General features: G+C 37.9%; 1 protein-coding gene across 7 annotated transcripts in view; it reads left to right on the plus strand.

Annotated features, from left to right (window-relative positions):
- The first annotated feature begins 2205 nt into the window (after positions 1-2205).
- Positions 2206-19934, plus strand: part of sema6cb (semaphorin 6Cb) — a 159118-nt gene continuing 141389 nt past the window's right edge. For all 7 annotated transcript variants that reach the window (XM_028012381.1, XM_028012380.1, XM_028012379.1 and 4 more), the window contains exons 1-2: positions 2206-2408; positions 19623-19705. The gene's annotated coding sequence lies outside the window, so the exon portion shown is untranslated. The remainder of the gene's footprint in view (positions 2409-19622; positions 19706-19934) is intronic.

A 19934-nucleotide genomic window follows, 5' to 3' on the forward strand; every position in this document is an offset into this window, starting at 1 on the left:
GGATTTGTAGCTTCAAAATGTTTTATATGAATATCAAGGAGTTTTTCTAATTTTACCATTGACTTTCAGAATGGTTTGTAAGCATCTGGCAGAATATGAAATCAATCAAGAAGCTTGACATGCGTAAAATATAGAAGACTATCTAAACCACATGTTTGATCTGAAGTGGTGAGGATCAGCCTGAGCCAAGACAGAAAAAAACTCTTGAATGATTCAATTCAGACATATAGTTATGATCACATGGCCACTTTACATGGTATGGCTTCACTCAGTCAAACCATTGTCATGGAGGAACAATTTATATCCCTTCATCTCAACTTAACTTTATTAAGAGAGGCTGTCCCAATTGAATAAACAGAATAAGAATAAAAATCGTTAGCTTGTTATTGTCATTATTATATTGATCAACGTGAAATAAACCTGTTGATATGTAAGATGAAATACAGCAAAATGCTATAAGTAAAAAAAAAATCTATATTAAAAAATGTCAATTCCAAAAGTCCAATCCTATTACCTTTTCTGTGTTCTTGCATTAGCAAGAGAGATTGCTGTGGGTAGGAAGGAGTTTCTATATATGTTACATCTAATAAGACGTATCCTCAGCCTGGAGCCAGAGGGCAGAAGCCAAAACTCTGAGTAAAGATGATTGGTTCAGTCATCTTCCCTATGACTCAACTGCTGAACAGCTCAGATGGAGAGTTCTGTTTTTTTATTCCAGTTATTTTATTCCATTTTTTCACAAGAGTTGGTTTCAGGCCTTAATTTTGGCAATAAAAAGGGAAAACAGGCTCAGCATAAGATGTATTCAGTCACATGGAAATCTTTGGCTTACCACCTTATGACAAGATTTTTGATATGTGGAATACAATAGATTGATTAATGCTTTGAATTTGGTATTTTGCCTATATGAAGTTTGATCAAATGGCAACAATTTGGGTTTTTCTGGCCAGGTGTTCACAAAAAGCCTTTTAAAATACAGAACATATTATTTTGGTGAAAGTTTTCAATTGCTAAGATTATCACATATTTTAGTGTTTGAATAATTCAATAGGCAGAGTTAGAACATTCATAAATTGAACCAAATTTCTTTTAAATTTATCTTGTATTGGCCTGGAAAAAAATGAAAAGTTGTCAATGTTGAAAAATCACAAGGGAATATTTTTCCATCACCTGAAAACAACATTCTCAAGAAAATATAAACAATGAGTTTAAATTTTTGGACAGTACAGTAGGAAATTTCATGCTACTACTACAAATATCTACAACACCTAAAAGCTTCTCAGTTGAATTTCAAAAGCTAATCAATTTGTGAATAAAATACTTATTTACATGTCATGATTAAATTAAATTAAGAGAAAATGAATTAATACTGAGATTACATTATATATAATTAAATATGTCAATATTTTATTAAATTAATTTGTTTAAATTTTAGAGGCTTAAAGATGCACCATTATTGCTTTCAACATGACTTTGTCTGTTTTTGACTCTTATTTTGAAGAACATATGGATCTTTGTTACCTTTCTGTGTTCTAGTTTTTTAACACTAACATTTTTCTTTTTGATAAGTAACATATCTGGAACAATGTCAAGCTATCGGAATATATGATTTCAAAGGAAATCATAATTTTCTTTTGAAGTTCAACTTCAAAAACATTTAAGATGATCCAGTCTGATTCTTCACTGAACAAAAATTCCTTAACGGAAAGATTACATGAGAGAAATACTGTATCTCTCATAATTAGATATATAATAATATATATATAAATGATATTTATTATTGTCATGCATTTTTTATATCTATATTGTTTTAAACTGTGGCATTATTGGACATTCAAATTAGCTGTAGTATGTAATCGAAATAATGAAAGTTCAAGTTTATTGCAATTTATAATATCAATTGCAAGAAATGCCTTTGACTTTTCTAGTGCTTTACTCACATCTAATTTCCTCCATGAGGTCAAACTGAGTTTGTTTACCCTCTGCTGCGCTCTGATTGGCTTTTCAAGTTTATAGTACCGATGTTAAGGCATTCAACATCTGGATGAAAAGTGAAGCTGTGCGGGGCGCCAGTGCGGTTTTATGTTCGCTCATTCAACCAATCATAGCAGGGAGTCTTTGTCAATACGTTTTCTGATTGGTTGGAGCTCTTGTCTCAGTGAACCAAGGAGGCGTGGCTTCTGCGGCTGTCGAGGTGTTGTGATTTCCAGTCCGACTGGCTCCAGTCCTGTCACAGTAGTGTGGGGCGCCTTTTCTCTACGCTGGCGCTCTGGGAATACTAACTGTTTTCCGAAAACAGCCAGCTTGTACACTAACAACTCTTCGTTTTTTGTTTTTGTCGTGTCCTTGCGACCGTATAGAAAGACTGCTACATTTTGCTACAGTGGAAGTGCCGTGGAAACAATAAGGTAAGAACTGCCTGCTTTTCTAGTTGCGGACTGAGCGGTGCTGTCTCAGCTGTGCTGACTTTGCTCATTAAGACTCTGAGGATGCTCTTAACTTTGCACAGAAGAGATGTTACAGCAGCAGCGTTAATTGCTAATGAACAACATAACAATTCTAAATTGTTTTTGAACTCTCGTCAAGTTATAGCCTTTCTTATTTTATTTTTCCGCCCAGCGGTCCAGTCATTCTTTGCGCTCAGACTGAATTACAGAATTGATGCAAGCTTCTCATAACTGGAGTCGGGTGGACTTTTGTAATCGTTTTTAATAATTTTGTAAGAGGTGTTTTTTTTGTGTGTGTGTGTGTGCATTTATTTTTCTTAGTCCACCATGTTATGGCAGCAGTAGTCTCTGCAAGTTATTGCCACCAGATCTCAGTGATTGACCTTTTGTCTGGGAAACAGTTTTCATCTAAACAGCCGCTTGTTCCCAAGAGAAAGCTTTAACTTGTGCAAACCAGTGCACTGACAATAAAAAAAGGTGAGGTAAACAAATCAGTCTGGCAGGACGCGATCATTGCATAAGTGTTTTATATTGTATTGTAAGCGAACCTTTCCCTCCCACCTCGCCTATATTTTGCCTCTTTAATCATGCTTACTCCAGCTGCAGTTTAGTCTCGATGCCAGAATCTCTGGGGGAAGCGATGAGCTCATTGTTCTAATCTAACAGGTTTCTGCTTCTGCACGCAGAGTTTAACATCAACCTGTGTTGGATATCTCTAAAATACACACAGATTTAGAATATTTTTTTCACCCCTATTTTTTTTCCACCGCTAAGATTCCTCGAAGCGGCTGGTGGTTATTTACCTTGAAATAGATGCCTCGGAGTTGCTCTCTGCAGAAATACGGGTATTTGTTTTGTCTCAGCCTGTTGTGCATTAGGTGTCTCATCTCCCTCTGTGGGTTTTTAGTTTCAGCTGAGGCTAAGAACAATTGAACAGTAAATATATCTCACCCTGCACAACAGCAACAATCGTCTTGACTACTTTCCCCCCCTATTTGCCTCATTTTTCTGACTCAAACTAGTCCTCTCCTTGCAAAAGTTTTCCGAGCATTAAAAAAAAAAAATCAGTTCAGCTTTGCCCTGATTTCACTAGGTTATTTGCCGATTCTGAATGCTCCTTTGTTTTGATTATCTGGTCAGATGTTTAAGTGCTGTCCATGTGGTCAAATCTTGTGACTTTCTTTGGTTTAGCTTTGTCTCCATCCTCTCAGCTGCTGCAATGACTTTGCAGGATGGGGAAAGGGTGGTGGCACTTATGGCTTGCGGTTTTCTTACCACACTTGTACAATGACTTTGCACTCTTTGCTGCTTCCAGAGTATTGCAGTGTGGTTTCAGGTTATTCTATTTGACATGCAGCTGGTGTGCTGACAAGTAGGAGTGCTGCTTCCGTGCAGGGCGAGTGGGATGCTCCTGTGTGGCCCGATTCTCTACCAGCAGGTCTGTCTGTGCTCCCACTCACACTATGAATAGTGCAGACCCATCTACATTCAGCCCTCGTTTGAGGTAGTTGTCAAGACTCGGCATAAGGCGGCCCCTGTTTGTTTTTTCCGCTGCTTATACACATAATCATTAGGGAAAATTTGTTTCTGCTGACAAATGAGTTGGTCATAAATGTGAGAAAGTGCCAAGTGCCCAGCATTGCATTCATTCCTCATCACTGCTCAGAATTGCTTTCTCTTCATCCAGTCCTCGTTCCCCGAGCCCTGATAGGTTTGTCGCTTAGTTAGCGTGGTTAATGGTGCATTTAGCCCAGTGTGTAATTTTATTTCCGATTTCCATTTTATCGTTTGCTTTGAGTTTGAAATGACGGACCCTATATGTGCGGATGGCATCCTCCTAATGGTCCTCAGGGTAATGATGGTTGAAATAGGCTTCTAACCGGAGGCTGAGAGCTCCGGCCCTTGGGGGACATTCAGTTTGACTATTTTCATGTCAAGACGAAGTGTTCAGTAACCGTGTCTATGGATATAAAGCGAACACTCTAACTTATTTTGCAGCTTTGATCGGTCAAAAAGGAAAAAAGCTATATTTCAGTGCAATGGATGAAGACACTTTACATTTTCTCCCCAGGCGCTCTTGAAGTTGCCGAATAGCTGCACTCATCCGCCATTTCCCCCATTCTGTGCTCAGAAGAACTTGAGGGCGTTGCATGATAGATTTCAGGCTGTTGTCGTGCCACCTTAACAACAGTGATTTGTCTGAAGTGTCTCATATCTCCGAGCACCATCTGTAACAGCTGATGTCTAAAGAATGGGTTGGTGCAATACCGTGCTTCAGGAAGCAACAGTTAACCCAGCCCCCCTTCCCATCCACAACATATGGGACTTTGTTTGGCCCTGCACCTGAGAGCGGCACTGGTCTGTGACACCTCATATTTCATTTTGATAATGGCTGGTTACCTGTGGCAACTGTGCTGCCAGGGAGAGTCTTGCTTCTTGAAGGGCATGGGAGGAATGAGAGAAAGTGGGTGGGTTATGGAGATGTGCACTTCAAGGTTTTTTTTATTTTTCTCCCTCTCAGCACCTCCACCCTTTCCTGGCTGGTTGTGTTGTAACCAGTGAAGGGTGTGGGACCCCTGGGGAGTGAATTATTACCTGTCAGCCCTGCAAGCTCCCTGCCATCCATAATCCCAGCCTGACACAGCACAGGCCAGTCCGGGCTATCTGCTGAGACCACCGGGCCTTGGCCTCAAGGTCTGGCCCTGTTGTGGCCACAGCTGGTAAGAAATCACATTAACATGTTGCATCAGGTGTAACAAATGCACAGTCTCATACCTTATGCAGCATGGCATGTGGCTCTTCCATCATTGCCCTTTCTGAATGTGTTTTTTTTTGTGCTCCTGGATTGGAGAGGAAGAAATTTCTCTTCTTTGCCTTGGAGTTACATTTTCTGTTTCGCTGAGTTGGTGCTCTCAATCTCCCAGGTATATTGGTATGCCTGATTTTTAAAGTTCATTTATAGATTGCCTTTGGCACCGATGTCATAGATTGGTGCCAGTTTTGTTGCATCTGCTTCCCTGTTATTGGTTCAGACTGCTGGAAGTTAAAGTGAAAACAGTGCCGACAGTCATCCCTCCCTTTGATGCGATCCAAAGCCTTGGCAGAATTGTAATTACACTTGATTCCAAAAACAGGCGTGTAGCTTTATCCCTCCTGTGGTCCTGGTGTGGGTTCCTCCTGCACTGGAAATTACAGTCGAGCTGATGAGCGTGTAAATTACGGTAGGGAAGCTTCAGAGTTCAGTGAAAGGCTAGAGGGGTGAGATAGAAAAAGAGGCGGGACGTGGCGGACCACAAAATGGACAAGTGACAGCCCCCGTCCGTTCATCCAGACTGGCTGTCTTTTTGTGGTTTCTCCAGCCTGTTCTTCTGAAACATTAACCCCTTGTCAAACATGGACTTGGGTTTTTCTTGCCAACCCACCAAGGCCACAAGCAGTGAGCAGAAACACTTCACAACTGTTTGGTTATGTGCTTCATGGAGCACAGTGGATGAAGTCCAGCTATTAGAGGGGAACATATAACCCAAAGCTCGCAAAATCAGCAGATTCCCCAAGATTTATATTTCTATGGCTGAGAGGGGCTCCTGGCCAATAAAATTTAAGAATTAAAAAGTGCAATGCTGCATGAATTTTCAAAGTGGCTGTTCTCCTTTGTCTCACGTAAATGTTTAGACATGCCTGGTTTTGGCATGACGTTAGAGCCAATCTTGACTCATGGCTTTGTCTTTAACACTCCCTAGTCAGTTGTCCCTGTTAAAGAGATTACCCACTCTTTCACACCCCTTGAATCATGTGCTTCAAAAGATGCACATGCTATGCACTAAGTAGCATTGAAACAATCCACCAACTTGTTTGAACCACTTAATCCTTGCAGGCTTGATGAGGTGCTGTTTCCTATCTCGAGCAGTAAGCAAGAGTCAAGGTATACCCTTACCTACGGCGTGGCATTCTAATTTTGCCAGGTTTTGGAGCAATAATGGAAATACAACGTGGACAAAAAATCCCCATGCAGAGGAAGAACATGCAAACACCACAAAAGAGTCAACAGCTGGGGCTGAGACCCAAGACTTTGGTTCTGCAAGGCAACCATGCTACAACTGTTCCTCCATACAGCTTGTACTTAGTTGTATCTAAAAATCTTCCTCTGTGTAGCATAAATATAATCTTCTCATGTAAGGATAATTAAGAAATCACACCAGATTTAATTGCTCATTTAAAGTGCAAGAACAAAAAATCCCATTCCACTTCTTTGTTTAATGATGGGAAACATCTGAGCTCAGGAAAGGTGTGTTTATTAATAACCCTGATCCATGAATTCCTGCTAATGATCTGTTCTGTAGATATTCTCTGTTAATTAAAAATGCTTTTTGCAACCTGGTTTTGTATAAACAGCCAGTTTGTTCTTAATCACAGGTCATTTACTGTATAGCAAGTTGAATCACTGTTCCCTTCAGCTGCTCTTATCAATGAGAATTACTGAGTAGTCTTACTCATGATGGAGTCACAGCAGGGTTGTCTGTACAAGTTGGAAGTTTAAGACATCTTATCTGCAGCTATTTGAGGAACTTCATGTTGTGTCATACCATATTTGGAAGGTTTTTGTTCATTGCTAAACATTCTATCACTGTTTCTGTAATATCATCTTTATCTGCAGATCAGAGCAAAGTATCCATGTTTTCTTTTTAGCTTGTGAAATTAATAAACAGAGAAAACCCAGATCGGAGCTCACATGTATGTCACATTTCCAATGCAAAAGTGGGATTTTTGCAAAGTGGGATATTTTTACACTTTGCCACATTAAAATAAAAAAATGTCCATGTATTTTTGTTGAATTCTTTGTTCCAGAACAACACAAAGTAGCAAACGACATAATGTGTCTAAAGGACAAAACATTTAGAGAATCGGTACTTTTGCATAACACTGAAGCACATATTTTTAATTACTAATAAATAACAATTAGACACTGTAAAGGCCCACATTGTCAACACTGAACTTTAGTCTTTTCCTATCTTTTGTCTTCTGTTCTGCATGCTATTTCCATCTTTTGTCTAATTTGTGAATTTGCTTTTTATGTACACAGCACTGTATGAAAAAAAAACAGTATATTTCTAACAACTTTTTTTCACAGCATATTAGTTTCAGTGCATCATACTTTTTTTAGCGCTCATTTCCATCCTTATTGCTGAGTGTTTTTCTGCGCTTCATTTCACTGAGATTGGCTCTCAATCAAACAGTGTGGGCGGCACAGTAACGATCCTTTTTCTTGGATTTTCAATTTGTGAAGTTTTCTTTTCTGTTAGTGAAGTTATTTTCTTTGCCAGTTCAGCTGCTGTGGCTATCACAACTTTGTACTAACAGCCCTGTTACTCTCTTTCTTCCCCCCCTTTAACAAACTGCTGTTTCTTCTGGAGGAAATGTAACCATCCATCTTTGTGCCAGAGGTTATTTTGCTGCAGAGACCTACCAGTCACCAGCAGGTCTTCACCATCTCTTTTATTAGGTGCATGCACTCTGTGTGAACATTTAGCTTAGCTTTTTTATGCTGCATCTCACAATGATTTGGAACATACTGATTATCGTTGGTGATGCACCAATCAAGCTGACATTGATTTAAATGGTCAGTTTTTCTTGATCAGATTTATGAGATATTAAAAAAGGAATTTTCTTTCATGTTTATTAAATTGATTACACTGCAAACCAAAATCGCAGTTCAGTACAATTTTGGTTCTGCTTTTATTATTTTGGGATATTACCATTTTGAGGGAGAAGATGGATCTTCTAGTGGTCAGCACAGCTGGATTGAAATTTGATGGATCTTTAAAAGTTAATAAAATGGAACTTTGGGTAGGGAAAATAGAAGTGGACTATAGACGATTCCTTGGGGGTCTCCACACGTGAGAGGAGTAGTTTGTTTTAATATGGAAATCATGAAGTCAAACATCAAATAAAACCAGAAATATTGGCCAGAAATGCCTGATTGATACATCTGTAAGCGTCATCAATATTTGTTTTGTTTTATTTGCTCTCAATTAGGTGTTAAAACTTTCTAGCCAGACTGTGAGATTTGTAGTTTCAAATTTAGAAGGTGGCTGCATGCCTGAACTGCTGCTTTGTGCAGCTTGAAGATAAGAAAACAGCTTCTATCTAAAGGATTGTGTTCATGCAGATATTTTGGGAATCTTTTGTCAAGAAACTGTTTCTTGGAACCAGGAGCATTAACTTCACCAATCGGGGACAAAATTAGGGCCTCTTCCTCTTTTTCTTCTTTCATCATCAGCTTTTTAATTCCTGAAATATCAAAACATTATGACAGGAACTCAGTTCTGTCTTTTTGTGAGACAACTCCAAAAATCAAAATATTTCTTTTTCTTTCTATGATGATTGCTGCCTCCTTTGGTTTTATTCAGCTGATGACACAACACAGTTTTAAGGAGAATATTTTGATTCAAATAAAAATAATAAATAAATAAAAACAACTGATTTTATAAAATCTTCCACTTTTTCTACATATTCTACCCACTGATTAGTGACAAAAGTAACAGTACATACAGACATTGATTACACCCTTTAAGAAAAACTTCATTAATTAGCTGTGTAAACGGAGAACAAAAAAACAAATCATACGTGATGATTAGCATTTATTGTATTATGGTTTAAAACAAGTTCATTGTAGATTTTGATGTTGAAATCGTTCACTGATAAATAAATAATCCTTATACTTTTAGATACTTTTTAAGTTAGTTGGTAACTGAAATGAAGACACAACCTCTGGAAAAAAATCAGGACTCAAGAATAAGACCATTCTTTTGTAGGTGGAGATAGCTTGTGAATAAAGGTCTAAGTAATTAGTATGACAAATTCCTAAATAATTAAGTTATTATGTATTTTGCTGAATAGCTATAGATTTACTTTGATATGGAAATGTCATTAGCTGTTTACAGAACAGAGTGAGATGAAAATGTTTTTTTTCTATAGTGATGCTGCAAAATTTAGCAATATTTTCTTGTCAGGTTTCTGGTTTCCGCCTTGTCTAAAGCATTTAGGTTTATTATGCAAAGCAGGGCAGGTCTGCTGATATGTTACTATAAAAGTAATTCTGAGTTATGGCCATACATTATTGTTGATTATTGTGAAATGGGAATTTTTACAGCCCTGAAAGGTGAAATGAAGCAGGAAATTAAAAACCTAAGATAAGGACTTCTTTTATTTTGTCATATTTATTCAAAGCTGCTTGGTTCACCTGGTAAGATCCCATTATATCCCACCCTTGCTGCCCACACATTTAACAGACAGGTATTCATATCTTTAATTTAAGTATGCAGACCCCCCAACCCCCTCAACCCTCCCAAAGAGTTTTCAGATGTCTTTCAAAAATTAAATGCTCCTCTCTAAGCAGTGTAACATGATGCCTGTACTTGATCTCCCAATTCTCAAGACCAGTAGAAATTCAGACATGATTCCCAGCCTCTTTCATTAGATCTATTAGAATTTATTGGCTTTATTGTGGTAAATTTTTCTGAGAGCAATTCTCAAAAGATTTTGATCTCTCCTAGAACATGTTACACTCAGAAATGAAAATTAATCTAGGAAGTTTAATTTTAACCTGCCTCAGTCAGTTTTTTTTTCTGTTTTTTTTTTTGTTTTTTTTAATTAGCAATTAAAATAAAAAAAAATTGGGTGTTCACCATATGTGCAGGGAATATTTGATTTGGATGCTGTCTACTAGATAAGTCTATGCTCCTACACATGCTGTGGTCATTTTCCTTCATTTCCCAGAACTACAGGCTGGTTTCCATCAAACTGAGGCTATTTTTAAAACAGTCTTTAGTGGGGCTATCGGGGGTAGGGATGGGGTTCAGTTAATGTCATTTGAATCCAAACTGGGCAGTGGTCCAATGTGAGTAAAACATACCATCCCCTCCTCTTCTCATGTACTCTGAAACTCTTCCCTTTCCAGTAATGTGTGTGTGGGTGTGGGCGTGTGTGCGCGTGGGGGGTGTGTATGTGTGTGTAGGTTTATTAACCAAGTGTTGACTCACCCCTGCAGCTATGCATGAGGATGTGTGTGGGGGGAGATTGCTTTCTTGAAGTCAGTTTAAAATTAGCTCCTCATATTGCACTAGGAGAGTTTTTAAACTGTTCTCCACAGAGGAAGAAAAACAAAACCAACATTTTTAAAATGGAAAATGATCTGCTTTATGGTAAAGATTTTTGAACTGAAATTAAAACTTTGTCAATTTCTTAACTTTCAGCTCACTGGATGACGCACATGTTGATGGATTCACAATTCATACACTTTTTTATTCAATCTATAACCTGGGTAGAATAATTCAGTTCAGTGGTGACATTTCAAGGTACTATCCTAATATCTAAAGTTGCAAATCTTGTGCTAAAGCTAATTCTCAAAATACTAGTGATGGTTGTTTTCATGGATATTTGGTTTCTGGTGAATGTTTTTATGGAATGTAATGGGAAACAATGTTACTAAAGGTTGGATAACAACTGACTGTGACAATGGTCAAGTTGTTTTTCATGAAACTAAATTGGAGTCAAACTGTGAAGCTCCAAACATTTGAACAGGTTCAGAGTAATTGCAGATAATTCAACATAAGTGTGTTTGTCTGTGTGCTCCTGCAGTGATGTGGATGGCTGCTTCATGTAACAAAACATGATCATTAATTTACTGTGAGGGTGGAAGCTTGTTTTCATACAGAGAAGATGAATAAACACAACAAAACACATCTTGTTAAGTCATGCAAGATGACTGCATTTTCCAGGGTATGGATTTACTTTTCTTGTTTTTTTCGGTTTGATCTTTCCCTCCTCATTGCCTCCTACATTTTCCCACTTCCCTTAATCTGTCCCTGAGGGGTTAGTTTCTGGTGATTGACAGGATGAATACCATCTGTGTATACACAAAAACTCAGACCACACTATTGCTTTAAAGTCACAAGTAAATGATGGGAGAATGTGACAAGAATAAGGGTGCAAACACACATTCACACTCTGGCCATGTCTGAGACTGACAGTAGCCCTCCAGCGAAACCTTGTGCACTAGTGTCGACCTGTGGCTTCAGGTACCAGGAGAATAAAATGTCAAAGTCCAGTTTAAAGACTTGGACAGAAAGACAGTTCACAGGACTTTATAGTTTGAGGCTAATTTTTAAAAACCTTTCTGCAGGATTATTATTATTATTTTTTTGTAGTTATTTTCTTGACTGCTGTTTTTTAAAACCCAGTTTTACATCCAAGTCAGTTAAGCTCTAAACATCTTTTTTGGTTCGTTCTTATGTTCTACTTTTTCTTAAGTTTGTCATCAAGATATAGTTTAATATCCTCTTGATGTGAAAACAGCGCCATGTCAGCATACTGCAAATTAAAACCTTGGTTAAACTAAATGTCATAGTTTACTTTTGCTCCTTGTGTGAGTTATGTTTTCAAAGCTCTAAAGTCCTGCCTGATCCAAACCCTTAAGACAGTTTTTTTTTTTTTTTTTTTTGGTTGCTGGACAGTTATTTCTGTATATGCTTTCAGAATTTGACCAGAAGTCTTGAACATGATGTACCAGTGAGATCTTTGAAATAGGAAATTTATAAAAGCTCACTTTGTTGCTTGGTCATTTTTCTTAATTCAACATTTTGTTCTGCAGGCATAACTAATATTTGCAAACCACTATCACTCTTCTCAGTTCACCATGGTCTCTGACTGATGTAATTTTCAGTGTGGAATAGGAGATAGAGATCCACTCATAGGGCCTCATATTAGCTGGCAGAGTGCACTCAGATATGTTCAAAGAGCTGTAGGATTGTCCACATTGTGCACTACGTAGCAGATATTACAACAATACAGATTTTGACACACACTCCCACTCACACACAGTGCAAAGCTGTAAGTGTGGAGATTTAATTTGATGCACATGAAAGCTGTTTTATTTTTATTTCTTCACCACACCTGTAAATTTAAATTGGGTTCTGGCTAACTGAGTTTTATTAAAAACCAAAACAGTTGATGTAGATAATTAGGTGTCAGAGCTCTTCCGTTTATATCTGTCGGGTTAATTTTTTTGTTAGAAATAAAATTCATAGGCCAAATTTAAACAAAAAAACAAATAAATTAAAGTTGTCAGATCATTGTATAGTGTAGTGCATTAACATAAATACCATAGACCTTCTTTTACAATAAACCTTCTTTGCATAAAACACAAAGAAATGTAAACAAAGTTTTGCACTTTAAGCTTTGAATTATACATCTTAAGTGCCAACGCAGCACAACACAAATAAATAAAAAATAATGCACATATTATTTATGCATTAAGCTTGAGCATTTGGAATGTAAAATGTGATTGAATTGGAGCTAAACTAAAATAATTGTGTTCATTAACACAGAGGCACAGCACTAGTCAGTAAAATGAGAAAAAGAAGAAAATATAGAAGACTTTGCTAACCTCTGACTTCATTTAGCAGAAAAAAAAATCTTACAGTTGTTATTTATTATTCTGACTCATAACCCCTTATGTCTGGGGTCTCAAACGCCAGTCCTCGAGGGCCGCAGGCCTGCAACTTTTAGATGTACCTCTGCTGCACCACACCTGAACAGAATAATTAGGTCATTAAGGCTCTGGAGAACTGATCTACACAAGGAGGAGGTCATTAAGCCATTTCATTCCAGTGTTTTGTACCTGTGGCACATATAAAAACTGCTGGACACGCGGCCCTCGAGGCCTGGAGTTTGAGACCCCTGCCTTATGTAATGCATGGCGTGTGAATTTGCAGTGAAACCTGCATACCATACAGTCCTCTTTATCGTCATCCAAACTGAAGTGCTTTCATTCTTTTAATTTGCTTCAGCTTTTTAAACCCCTAAAAATCTACTTAATTTAGAAGTTCTAGGTTTTCCCTTGAAATTTGCAATTTAAAGTGATTTTTCAGTGCTACTCACTGTCTGCCTTTGTTATGTGGATCTATTCTTACCTCTTGCTATGTAGAGAGCAGCTGAAATACCAGTGATTGTGAAGTAAAAAACAAAGATGCATAGATCATGGAAAAGAAGCGTGTTCTTTCTATTACCTGTAACCTTACTGAAATATTGCCAAATTAAAACTAGGAAAGCAAACTTGCTGATCAGTGGTGCCCAAAGTCGGTCCTTGAGGGCCGGCATCCTGGATGTTTTAATTCTTTCCCTGGTAGTACCGAACAACCATTTCAGCATGTCAATGTTCTTCTTAGGCCTTCTAACGAGCCATCATTGGATCCAGGTCCTTTAAACCAGGGAGAGAACTAAAACATGCAGGATGCCGGCCCTCGAGGACCGACTTTGGGCACCCCTTGTCTATATCTTCACCAAACTGCTTCAGATGAACACTGGTTCACGTAGCAAAATGTGAGTTTCTTTAAATCATCTATGTTGAGACAGAGCTATGTTTTAAACAAAATGAAAAAGCGCTGCTAAAATACATAAACTTTTTAACCTTGTTAACCCTATGCTTTTTCTGCCGGAGAGAAAATATTTATTGTTAAGAAAAATGGCTCGGAGATGATACAGTGTCCAAAGTCCCTGGTGAGTGATTTAAGTGGGGCACAATTACAATACTAATGTGGAACATGTGATACTAATGCAGTGTGAGTGGATGTTGTTTTGCTTTTTAGTGAATTTGATGTCATAAAAATGTCATTGACTGTTTTAAAGGAAACTATCAGTCTATGAACTTAAACCAGCACCCCCACAATGATCTGCTGCTCTTCCTACAACATGATCCACTTTAGTATTTACCGCTTCAGCCCTTCTGATGTGAAAATGAAACATGTTAAAGAGTACAAACAGACTAACTGGTCTGTGCCCGACATGTGCAGGAGACACAGGTCATTTACTGAACTGAGGCGGTCTATTCAGCAGGAAGATCTTTTTAATTAGGCTATGTTCTTTTAATTAAGCACCCAGCGTAATGTCTGTGTCCATTTGTCACCTGCTTTGCTCAGGCACAGCTGGTTGAAAATACCCTCTTTTGTGTCCTCAGAGTTTCAGAGGACCTTGCTTCTCATTAAATATCCTCTTTCACAGAAACTTACTTTTTTTCTGGGTTCTTCTTTAGATTAGCATGATAATACCCCAAAGAGGGTTGAAAAAGTGGTGGAGAGCTGTTGCTGGACTGCTCATCAGATTGAACATGTTCAAGACCCTGGTTATTATCATTCCAAATGCACCATCGGTTAAACTATCAGCCTGAATTCCGACATTTATCTCCAGTGTCATAGAATGAGTGTCAATTGCATAGGGAGCACAATGGCAAATTACAGGTTATGTCTTGCTCCTTGGAGCCTGGATCTTTCCCCAGTGTAATTATGCTATGCTAATTCTGCCCCCCATCCAGTTTCCATGATGGAAAGAAGGCTTCCCAACAGTTTGGATGGGAATTGAAACTTGAATGAGTAAATGTATTCATTTGCACACTGGCGATGCCCACAAAACCTGAGCACATCCTGCCTTTTTCCCTTGAGCCAAAAAAAAAAAAAACGGCGGCAAGGAAAGTCTCCACGTTTTTCCAGAGATGGGGTCAGCTACAGGTCAGCCCACCTTGAACTCCTGAGCTGGATTTATTGTGTCGTAGGTGGACAGGGTCAGGCTACACTCCTCCCCTCAACACAAGAACTTTGTTAGTGTTGGACACGGAGCAGACACCGGCACAACAGACAAATCCCTATCCCTTCCTCCAAGGAGATCCCCGCTGGGTTCAGAGGTCTTGTGTTAAGGGTGGTGGCATGACCTGAATACTGATTGATTTTTCTGCAGTCTGCACTAGGGTGGGACGGTGGGGGGTGGAGTCAAACCTCTTATGCTCACCCCCTGTGGAGACGTGGAATAAGGGAGTTTTGACAAAGACAGGAAACGCTCCTGGTCGCAACTTGTTTGACTTTTCTGCTCCACTGTAAACCTCAGTGGGTGTGTGTTTTCACTTTGCCTGAAACAAGATACCAGACCACATGTTTTCGCTTAACAGACAGCTGAGTGGAGAGAGGGCATGAGTGGGGTCTGTTTGTCATTTGGCGGGAGACAGAAGAGGCTACACTACAAAGTTCCTCTGGAGGATTTATTACTTGTTTAAACACAAGCCCGGGCTGGCCAATGACTATTATATCAATCATTCCTTTAGCACAGTTCAAAGAAATCAAAATGGGACTCATGGGATAACTAAATAGCAGTCATAATTAAAAATCACAAATATTCAATGAGCATTTTTGTTAGTTATCCCTATAAAGTATCTGAGAAGAAGGAAGTTGGGGTTTTCGTCTAGAAACATGGTTTAGAGAACTGGAAGACGAAGAATGGATGCGTTTCAATATCAGCTGAGTGAATGTGAGAAGCTTTCACATGATCTTTTGGAACAACAGTTATCTATACGTTACACAGAATCCTCAGTTAAATATGCAATAAACTTGGTTTCTTCTGTAGATGTTTATTTTTCTCAAATTTTAATCACTATGGATACGTGTAGTTTAAGCTCATTTGAATACATCATATGCTAGAAATATTACATTTACATTTTTTTTATTTCAGTTACACAACATGCAATTTGTGGTATGTCATACCAAAGAAGATCCAGGCGTTTTGTCTTTGAGCGCAAACATGTTGTAATTCAGTTACTGGACTGACATGATGTCACAATTTCAGTATTGGACAGAGCTTGGTCCAAATTTTTCATCAGCAAAATTCCAACTACTTTATGAGTTTAGTTGATCAGTAACCTAAAAGCCTGTAAGTTGTTTTAAGTCTTGTTTCTGCTCTTTAATATATATTTTTTTCATTCAATTTAAAGCTTGTTTTCTTGTCAGGCTGAATATATAGCATGCAAGAATGGCAAACTGACAAAGTTATTTACATAGGGTTAAAATAAATCCATTTCTGGTGGGTGTAATGGACAAAGTCAGTGTAATATTTTGGCCTCAAAATCATGAAATATTGAAACAGAAATCTCAGGAAAAATGTTTTAAAAGAATTGTGGAATCATTTGGCTGCTTTTTGTTATGACTATTTAATTTGGGTGAACCCAGTAATTATCTCGGTGAATTCCCATGTGCAGCTGAAGAAGACCGTAGTTTCCACATTCTATCTGTAAACAACATTTATCTTTGGGCATCAGAGACTCTACTAAGCATCATAGATACATTAACAATCTGTTAAAAGAGGCTTCCACATTCCTTTCTTATCCTCTCACCTCAAGCATTTTATTACTTCCCTGAATGAAACACAGAAATCACATTTTAAGTTTGAACACAATCAATAATCAACATAAGTTATTTAATGATTATTTCAAAGCTTTCTGGATTGCAAAATTAGCCAAGCTAAGATTTCACCAATTGAAACCTTTTGCTAAGTTATATTTAAGATACACTGCATGCCATTTTTTGTAAGACTTGTTCATCAGCAGTTTTTCTTATTTTGAAATCCTGGCCAAAGATCTATCCATGTCTTTGGCATGGATAGGTGTTCTTTGGCTAAACTTGTTACAAGGCTGTTTTTGAAGTGCCCTACACAAAGACAACTCTTTAGGTTAAAGTTCATGTCTGAGCAGTGTCTGGTTTGTTACACTGACAAACTGAGATCAGTTGTGTAATTAGTTTAGCTTTCTGCTAAAGTAGCCAAAACAGATGCACCGATATTAAAATTTGGGCGGATTTCATTTCTGAATTTATTGCTACTGTTAGGGGCAATAACCGATATTTATTGAAAGCCACCACATCACCTACATTGCTTTGTTTGTTTCTTTTAAACACCCCCACATCCTGCACCACATCACAATCACCGTCATGACTAAACAAATGCCACATAACTAACTCCCCCCTTTCTCTCTCCTGAAACATAAATGACAACAAAATGGAAATAAGCATTGATGATTCACCTTTTTAACATATTGGTATTGGACCAATAAGTGAAACTAGGCTGGTATTAATAAAATTGGCCAATACCGATGTTGCTTTATCGGTATGGCCAATACATTAACAAGCTCCAAACTGTAGTTGAGTGCTTAACAGAAATACCACTGGTACCTTACCAACTGTAGTTCTTTTTTCCTTTTTTTTTTTGAAGGCAGAACCTTTTTAAAAACTGTTCTACACATTTATTCCACTAACTCTTATCCCTGATCATGCACCTTTAAGTCTGTCTGTAGATTACTGGTGTTTAGTCTAGTTCAGTAGGATAAGTAGATGTTGCCAGGCTAAGCAGTATGGGAGGGAGGGTGTGGAAGAAGAGAGTATCTTGACGCTAACCAGGCCCCTCCATCCAGGTTCTTTCAGTTCATTCAAAAGGTCTTCAAAGGTTATCAAAGTAATTATTTCTTCCCTCCATTTGGATGACTGCATGTTGTTTTCTTATGCTTGTTGACCGGAAACAATGAAAACCATTGCCAATAAACTGGGCTTTTAATGACAAACTGTCTGCATCTCCCCACTATTGTCTGACAGTGCTTTAGAAATGTGAGCGGTTTGTGATGTCCGGTATTTCCCAAAAATGTACCAATTACCTTCTCCTTATCTTTTGGATGAATACTTGTGTGAATCTAGCATATGGCCTGATCCACGTCAACAGACCTTCTGAAGTGCGCCACAAGGACTCATATTAAATCCATCTAGTTGTATTTAAGGGCAATTTTCAGTCTGGAGACTGAAAATGTTTCAGAGATAGTGCAGTCTGGACCTTTTGTCGAGCTGGCACAGGCGTTGTTTTGCACAAGGCCTTATCTGCCTTTTTGATGTTGTTTTTTAAAAAATATATATATATTGTTTCTTTCCAGCTTGTACTGCTTGTTGCCATAGATGGTGAACAGACACCCTGAACTGTTGAAACAAGAAAATAATGGCCGCATGCCTAATAGTATCAAATTACCCAGGATAAACTATTACTGATAAACAAAACACGCTTGTGCTTTCTATCTGGGGCTTTTCTGGGCCTCTTGTAATAAAAAAAAAAAAAAAAAAAAAAAGGAAAAAGAAGTTGAAAGAGAAACTGAAGAAGGAAAAACAAGCCTTTGAACCGACTTTGCTGTAACCTCAACTGAACCATCACCAGTAAGTGACAGCCAGCTGGACGGTTTAATAGTTGTGAAGTTGCTGCCTCTCTGAAGGTTTCAGGGCTCAAAGGTACTTAAAATGTCCTTTTTGAAAATATTGTATCAAAGTTTGGCTTTGAGAATGCAATTACTTATTACAATATCTGCAGAAAACTATGTTAACATGGCCAACAGTTTTTCTCTTTGAGAATGTATGAAGTAGATGCTTAGGTTTATAGACATGTAATTGTGATTGCTTTTGCATTATAAATAGGCGTTTTGGCTTATGAAAAAGCCAAAAAAGCTTTTTGCATGTTTGTAAAAACATGCATTTTTACAAACATGCAAAAATGCATGTTTGTATTTCTTTTATTGCAATAACTTAACCCTTTTAAACCTTTTCTGCATTTTTGCTTATTCAGGGTAAACACAAACATTGGTATTGATACTTATTTTTCATGTACTATGTATGCAATCATGTTTGTAGATATTGTGCTAAAGAATCCGCGGAATATTGGACAGTAAATGTAAACATTATTTTTATGTGTGGAGCAGCGGTCATCTTTACAGCAAACTGCCCACATATGTGCAAATCTTTCTCATGATGTTGCCAGAAATTCAGCTGTAAACGTACTAGGAGTAGATGCTGGCTGTTTAAGACTTGCCATGTTATTGGTTACATCTTACTGTAGGAGTCTTTGTTTTTTTTTTTTTTCTTAGGTTTGAGTTTTGGCAAGGTGAAGACATTTTTCTTGGAGCAGATTGCCAGAGCAGATTGTGAGCTGAGATGCTATCATCACAATTGGCTAGTTTGAGCTGTGGGATTTGTCGAAAGATTTTGTTCACTTATTGCAAATGCATTCTGCATCTCAAAACATGCGTTTTCCACTGGGCTTTAGGCTGGTTGCTTCACGTTAACATGGCTCTTCAAGGCATTTTACTTATAACATGTTCTGATAGATCTTCATAGGTTTTCATTGTTATTCATTGCTGGACTTGGCATCCTTTGATGAAAAATAAAATATGACTGTATTCAGAGTATGAGGTGGCTTCAGTTGCAAGCTGCTCAGTATTATGTCTGTGATACTCGAATGTAATGCTCATCATTTTTTTTTTTTTTTTGTTTCATCCAGATTCAGAGACAGCTGCAGCTGAAGCCTTTTCCAACACTGTCTGCAGGATCGCTGCAGTCAGCAGACTGTTTTGAAGCTGTAAGGTAAGGACTGTTGCTACTCTGGAAAATGTTGTATAATTAAAAGCTAGAGATTAGATTAAATTGCATATAATACAAACGAGAGAGAGTCGCTCCCTAAAGACATTACAGAAATGGCTTAATTAATGGATGCTTTACAGAATCGCTGGAGTTGGCAGCTTTTCAAAATAAATCATTGATTTTCCTGTTAATAACATTTTTAATATTTTTATCATCCTACATTGTTTGTCCT

The sequence above is a fragment of the Xiphophorus couchianus genome, chromosome 3 (genome assembly GCF_001444195.1).
Source record: "Xiphophorus couchianus chromosome 3, X_couchianus-1.0, whole genome shotgun sequence".
NCBI lineage: Eukaryota > Metazoa > Chordata > Actinopteri > Cyprinodontiformes > Poeciliidae > Xiphophorus > Xiphophorus couchianus.